Here is a 7,412-nt window from a genome sequence, read left to right on the forward strand (position 1 = left end):
CACTGGGTTGGGCTGCAAAGCTGAGAAAAATGAGCAGGAAATTCTAGCTGAAATAGAAAAGGAGAAGGAAAGGCTGTTTCAGGGTAGTAGAGGACTGTGACTTCCTCAGTGAGCAGGTGGTATCCTTTCAGTGACAACAGAGGCAGGAAAGACTGCTAGTTCCAATGCCATCATTTAGCTTTCTGACCTATAACCTAATAACTCAGACCCTCATATGGAAGAATGAAAATCATAAAACAAGATCTTCCTATTGCTGAGATCACACATAAGTGACAGTGCTTGGTAAATGATAAAGGACCAATATGCTGACACAGACCTCCACAGTAGTCACTGAGCTGTCATAACTTCCTCTCAGGCACCAGGCTTGGAGTTACTAAGTTTCTCACGAAACTTAGCTGCAAAGGAGTCCTGACAAACCCGAAGGCACTTACCTGCAGTCAGTGAAGTGGCACCTAATTACAGAGGCAGGATGAAACATAAGATCTGGGCTCCAGGTACAAGCACAGGCTGTTGGAGAAAGGAAGAGCTTGCCTTGGCTCTTGTCTCTAGCAAAAGCAGCACATGTGGCCCCCGAGATCCTGAACCACCCCATATCTAAGGACAAAAAAAAAAAAAAAGCCATCAGTTATACTCTATATTCCCGTCCCCCTGGTTGTACCCACTTATCTTCCTCTCTCAGCTTCCTTGCTTTGAGAGTGACTGCGTCTGCAGAGCAAGAGAAATCTAGATTGGAATCTAGACCTTTGATGAGTTAAATAGGCCTTGTCCTCAATCTCCTGTACTTGTGTCCTCCTCAAGAAACACCTCCATCTGGGATCCTCATGTAGGACTCCCCTCTATGGGTTATTGCACATCTGTCTCTGAGAGTTCCCCTTCAGTGCTAGCTTCTGAGCAGGACCAGACAAGGAAAAAACCCCAAAAGTCAGCCTCAAGATGAAGTGACTAAAGCCAACTTCATTTCTTTGCAGCTGCTGCAGGTCTTAGTAATCTACTGGTAAGATGGACAGTTTCCCACTTCCAGGTGGATGACTGATGGGAAAGAAATGTTGCTGGAGCCAGGCATGGTGGCGCACGCCTGTAATCCCAGCACTTGGAAGGTTGAGGTAAGATGACTGCCATGAGTTTGAGGCCAACCTGGGGTATGTAGGGAATTCAAGGTCAGTCTGAACTATATAGTGAGAACCTGTCTCAAAAAGAAAAAAAAAAGTCACTGGGGAGAAATGGGCTATAGAAAAGGAGAAACAAGAATGAACACCAGAGCCTAAGGAGTAACCATTACTGGTCCTCAAGAATGATTTGTGACCCTAGGCTTGTGGCTCATCAGCTCAGCTCAGGGAAAGAGGCTCACAGACCTTACTCTCCATTTATAAGATTTTGTTCATTAGGCTCACTTTAGCTGGTACTGTACTAAACAGGCCAACAACATGGACTTTACCATGTAATCATCTGCTTGTCCACATTCTTTAAAAAAATGTTTTGTTTTGTTTTGCTCTTTGGTGGTACCTGGGATCAAACTCAGGACCTTCCATTTGGGAGGCAGCCATGGTGGCACTGAACTAAATCCCTGGCCCTGCTTGTTCACATTCTTGTGCTACAGGAGTGTCATAAAAAAGCATGTGAAGGTCTGGAGATGAAGCTCAGTGGCACCACACTTGCTTGGCAAGCACAAAAACTGAGTTTGATTGTCAGTACCCATCCCCCAAAAGGCATGTGAAAGCTGGGTGTGGTGGTCCGTACCAGTAATCCTAACATTACCCAGCTCTTGGGAGGCTGAGGCAGGAAGATCTCTGTGAGTTCAAGTCTGGCCTGGGCTATAGAGTGAGTTCAAGACCAGTCTGAACTACATAGCCAGACCATGTCTTAAAAAAAAAAAAAAAGGCATGTGAGTCTAATAAAAGGGCTAGGGTGGTAGAGAGATCCTGTCTTCTTATCTGTGGGAAAGCCACAGGCCCAACTCACTAGTATGTACTGTGTACAAGTCATGTGCCAAGAAGGTAGCAAACACCGATCAAAACCCAATTCCTATCTTCTAGGACCTCACCTACTCAGGGCTACAGACACTTTCCCATGCATCCCAAGGCTGTGGGAAGAGTGCTCTCAGTATCTTTTTCCTCCTTGCTTTATGCACACTTTCCATATGCTCTAGGAGGCTCAATGCTGTCTCATCCTCATTCTCTCATTATAGTGACTCAGCAGTGGCTTCTCCTGCCTCTGAATCTCTGTAACAGTCATCTGGACATGACTCATGATATATCACTTTCTACTCGATTATGTGTTCAGTATAAGTAATTGATCTTCTCTACCGGACCCTATGTTTCTTAAAAGATTTTTAAAAATCTCTTAAGGATTTTATTAGTATGTTTGCAATACATAATGAATACATCCACCATGAGGAGTTGATACATATACATATCACATCTTAGTTCTTTTTATTTCCCCTCCCCTTCATCCATGTTTAGATCCCCATCCTATCTGCAAAAGGTCTACCTCCCTGTTTCCTGTCATCTACAAAGCTTGTTCTATGTATCTGTTACCATTCATCTTGATATGCCAGTCTCATTAGATTAAGAAATGCCTGAAGCTGGGTGTGGTGGTGCATGCCTATAATCCCAGGACTCAGGAGGCTGAGGCAGGAGGATCGCTGTGAGTTGGAGACCAGCCTGGGCTGCATAGAGAGACCCTGTCTCAAAAAAACAAAACAAAACAAAAAAGAAATGCCCGGCAGGGCTGTGGATTTAGCTCAGTAGTTCTACTGCCTGCCTTGCAAGCCAAGGACCCGAGCTCGATCCCGGTACCCCACCCCCCAAAAAAAGCCTGGCAGGTTAGTAAAGCGTGGCCCAGGGTGTACGTTTGGGTGGGCCATGGAGTACGACCTTGGATACTCTATGGTCCCTCCTCCACTCTTTTCTGGCACTTCGTTGTTTTGCTTCCCACCTGTCATAAACTAAACAGCTTTGCTCCACTACACCCTTCCCTGATGAGGTTTCTGCTGTGACTGAATCCTCTGAAACCATAGCTAGATTAAACCTTTCCTCTCATAACTTGTGGGTGCCAGGTATTGTATCTCAGAGATTGGAAAGCTAACTAATATAATGTTTTTATATCCTTCAGATACCCTGCATGGTGCCACACAAATAGTAGATGCTCAAAAGCGCTCATGGAATGGTTTCTACATAAAGATATTTGAAGGATGAAACAAGGCTTGTTTGTGAAGCTACAGAGGTCCCAGATTAAAAGAAATATATTCAATGTTCAGCTGTTTGGTTTGTGCTCACATCTTCTACAGATCTTAAGGAAGGAAAAGTATCTTCCCCATTAAGTGCAGTTGGGTTTTACATCCTCCCTAGATGCTGCATAGTAATGATACAACACAGACCACAGCTGGAGGAGCAGACACACTTCCCTTGAGAATCCAACCTTGGGTGAGAAGACCCAAGCTTCTCTAACTAGCCTATAAAACTGTCCTGCCTAGGAGGACGGATTTGCCCAGAAGTAAAGAAGTGACTTCAAACATTAGGAAAAGGAGCTGGTCTTGCTGGCACATACCTGTAATTCCAGCATTTGAGAAGGTAAGACAGAAAGACTGCCTTGAATTCAAGGGTAGCGCAGGTCTCATAGTGAGTTCAAGGCTAGCCTGAACTATCTAGTGAGGCCCTGTCTCAAATAAATAAACAGAAGGGCCAAGGAATTTTTATTCATTTTGGGTTTTTTTTTTTTTTTTGAAGCAAGGTCACCCTGCGTAGTTCAGGCTGGCCCTGAACTCACTATGTAGCCCAGGCTGGCCTTGAACTCACAGCGATCCTCCTGCCTCAACCTCCAGAGTGCTGAAATTACAGATGTGTGCCACAACGCCCGGCTAGGACTTTTTAAATAAGATAACATTACCAGAAATCTGGGACTTGGGTAGGACTTTATGCAGACACTAGGCTTCTGTACCCTATTTCCCCCAAAATAAGATCTAACTAGAAAATAAGCCCTGGCATGATCTTTCAGGATGCTTGTAATATAAGTTCTACCCCCAAAATAAGCCCCAGTAAAGATCATCAATCAGACATATTTAGTATGTCTGTTGCAACACACAGCAGACTATTTTTTGTTGTTGTTGTTGTTTTGTTTTTTGAGACAGAGTTTCACTGTGTAGTTGAGACTGACCTGGAACTCACTATGTAGCCCAAGCTGGTCTCGAACTCACAGCGATCCTCCTGCCTCAGCCTCCTGAGTGCTGGGATTACAGGTGTGCGCCACCACGCCTGGCTCTTTTTTTTTTGGTACTAGGGATCAAACTCAGGACCTTACACTTGCAAGGCAAGCCGTGGAACCACTGAGCTAAATCCCTGGCCCTGCAGCAGACTATTGAATTATAAAATATTAATATGCAATAAAACATAAATTAATAATATTATTGACATTATAGTTAACCTACAGCTACTACTGACTCATTTTAGTTTCATATTACTACTGATGTGTCCTCAGGACTCATAGATTTCATTTTTTATAAAAACACAAAATATTTATGCTGAATTTTTATTTGTAAATATATTACATAAGAAAAATATATATTTGTAACATTAAAAAACAAAATTAATTTTCAAAATCCTTAGAGTAAAATTTCTTATAGCACTGATTATTACAAACTGGCATTTTACAAGTATCACAGTGAGTAACAGTTTTTCTGTCCTTGCTCCTGGGGCATATGGCAAATCTTTTTCTTTTGCTTTTGTCAGTAGATTGTCTTGGATCATCTGTAACAGGAATCTCCACTCCCAGGATTTTTTGTTTTTGTTTTGTTTTTTGGTACTAGGGGTAGAAATCAGGGGCAACACAGGGGCAGTGCCACTGAGCTAAATCTCCAGCCCTTGCTTTTTGTTTTTTTGAGATAGGGTTTCACTATGTAGCCCAGGCTAGCATGAAACTCTTGGTGATTCTCCTGCCTCAGCCTCCTGAGTGCTGGGATTACATGCCTGAAATTCCCAGGATTTCTGCTGTAAGTTTTCATATTTTTATGGGAACTTTTAAAATAGTCATTCTGTCAGGAGGCTCTATAATGAGACCCTGTCGCAAAAAAATAAGTTATTCTGGAATGCACTTTTCAAAATGTATTGGATCCCTCCAGACCCATCTGTAGCAGCTGTGGGTTAAATGGCAACATAAAAAATAATTAGGTATTTGTAAATATTCAAGCAGGTGCCTTTAGAGGTAAACACCTACATAAACAGATGAATTTAAGACTTATTGCCAAATGAAATGACTGACCAATCAGAGTACAGACACAACACACGAATAAAGTACACACTTGAAAATTTATAGACATGGTTGTATCTAATATGAATCTTCCTAATTCAATATGTTGTGTGTTATAACAGATATATTTAATGCACTCATATGAAATAAATGTTTTCTGAATTTTGGTGCCTGGAATTTTTTTGTCCCTTTTTTGTGGACTTTTTTTTTTTTTTTTGTACCGGGATTGAGCTCAGGTCCTTGCACTTGCAAGGCAGGCAGTGGAACCACTGAGCTAAATCCCAGGCCATTGTTTTTTTTTTTTTTTTTTTTTTTTTTTTTTTGCCATTCCTGTCTGGTAAGTCTTTAATTAACACTTGATTTGATGGAAACTGTAAAGCCTTGTCTGCAAGAGGTTGTGACTTGGGTGAAGAATTCATATAATAAAATCACTGGAAGCTGTGTTACCAATGCACTACAAGCAAGTTATGTGGACAAGAAGAGCTCATTTAAAAAATAGAACACCGGAAAAAAAAAGAGCTCATCTAAAGAAAGCTCTATTTCAGGAAAATGAGGCAGGAGGATCACTATGAGTTCAAGGCCGCCCTGGACTACATAGGGAGACTGTCTCACAGAACCAAAAAACCAAAACCAACATGAACACAAACAAAAACAGGAGCACCCCATTGCTAGACATGAGAGATAGGGCCAATGGTTCTACAGAAAATGGAGTTGCAAGAATTTCAGGCTGGAATTCAGGGTTTGGAGAGTTATGATGATTTTCCAGAAGATGACATGACAATATTTGAATAAATACAGATATTTATACATGAAAAAAATGAGACTTCTCCGGAAAATAAGCCCTACTGCACCTTTTGGAGCAAAAAATAATATAAACCAGGTCTTATTTTCAGGGAAACATGGTGCATGCTTTATCTCGTTTAACGCTTCAAGCCAGGTGTGGTAACACATGTCTGTAATCCCAGCACTGCGGAGGTTGAGTATCCCCGCAAGTTCAAGGCCAGCCTGGCCTACATAGTGAGTTCAAAGCCAGTCTGAGCTTTGAGGGAGAGAAAACCCTCCACTCCCCGCCCCCTACACACACACTCTTAACCTGAGGTGGAACTTTTTTTTTTCTGAACCAGGAAGTGAACTCAAGGCCTCATGCTTGCTAAGCAGGCGCTACACTGCTGAGCTACATCCCTGGCCGTAAGATGGTATTATTGTTACCGCCAGTTTTCAGGAAAGGCTTAGTAGATGTAATAATTACCTACCTGAAGTCACAAATTCATTTCCAACTTTACATCCCAAGATGAGATTCTTGCTCAGAATCATCCCAGTTTGCTTGCTTTCTTTTTTCTTTCTCTCTTTCTCTTTCTCTCGCTTTCTTTTCTCTCTCTTTCTTTCTTTATTCTTCTTGTGCTAAGAATGGCGTAGCAATGAACCCAGGTGTAGGTAAGTAAAGTATATCCCCAGAAGGCACATTAGGATCATCTACTTCAAGCCCTTTATTTTACAGAATAGAGAATTTGGGCTTCGCGAGATGAAGGGATTTGCTTAGGTCACACAGAAGCAACAGAATTCTGAAGTTCTGCAACAGAACTGCAACGGATACAAGACATTCCAGTCCAAGCATCACTGTAACGCGTGGGGTCCAGGGGCGGATGGCACTGAAGCGCAGAGGCGCTGGGAGCTGGCACTTCTGCGGCCCGTCAGAGGCAGAGCCGGGTCCAACCCCAGGCACGCTCCTTGCCTTGCCCGATGCTTCCTCCTCATTCACTCGCGGCACGAACCATTCCCACCGGCTGCCGCGCTCTGCCCGAGGCCCAGGACAGTACCTGTGATCTGCGCGCAGGCCCTTGGCTGAGGGCGAGCAGCCACTGGTGGCAGAGCGAGCAGCGCAGAGCCCGCCAGGGCCAAACACTGGCCTCGCCCCTCCGCGCGGACCCCAGCCCTTTCACCTCAGAGCGCCACGGCCCCAGGAAGCACGGACGCCCCAAAAGACAGTGCCAGCGTCCCCTCAAGCCCCCTATTTTACCGCCTCAGTGGCCTTCAGACCAGGCCATAGCTCCTGTGCACCTCAAGAAGAAAGTAAGTAACAAGGGCCGGGGATTTAGCTCAGTGGTTTCGTGGCCTGCCTCGCAAGCGCCAGGGCCCGAGTTTGATCGGTACAAAAAAAAAAAAAAAAAAAA

The 7,412-nt window shown here is 43.7% G+C and overlaps 1 long non-coding RNA gene across 1 annotated transcript in view; it reads right to left on the minus strand.

Annotated features, from left to right (window-relative positions):
- The window catches only part of LOC104870286, a 51,909-nt gene extending 44,538 nt beyond the window's left edge, over positions 1–7,371 (minus strand). Inside the window, exons 1-2 of the long non-coding RNA XR_782502.2 lie at positions 6,495–7,371; positions 432–594 (exon numbers count right to left, since the gene is read on the minus strand). This is a non-coding gene — a long non-coding RNA (uncharacterized LOC104870286). The remainder of the gene's footprint in view (positions 1–431; positions 595–6,494) is intronic.
- Between the last annotated feature and the right edge of the window lie 41 nt (positions 7,372–7,412).

Source organism: Fukomys damarensis, unplaced genomic scaffold (assembly GCF_012274545.1).
Source record: "Fukomys damarensis isolate Sample0158 unplaced genomic scaffold, DMR_v1.0_HiC HiC_scaffold_27, whole genome shotgun sequence".
In the NCBI taxonomy this organism is placed as follows: domain Eukaryota; kingdom Metazoa; phylum Chordata; class Mammalia; order Rodentia; family Bathyergidae; genus Fukomys; species Fukomys damarensis.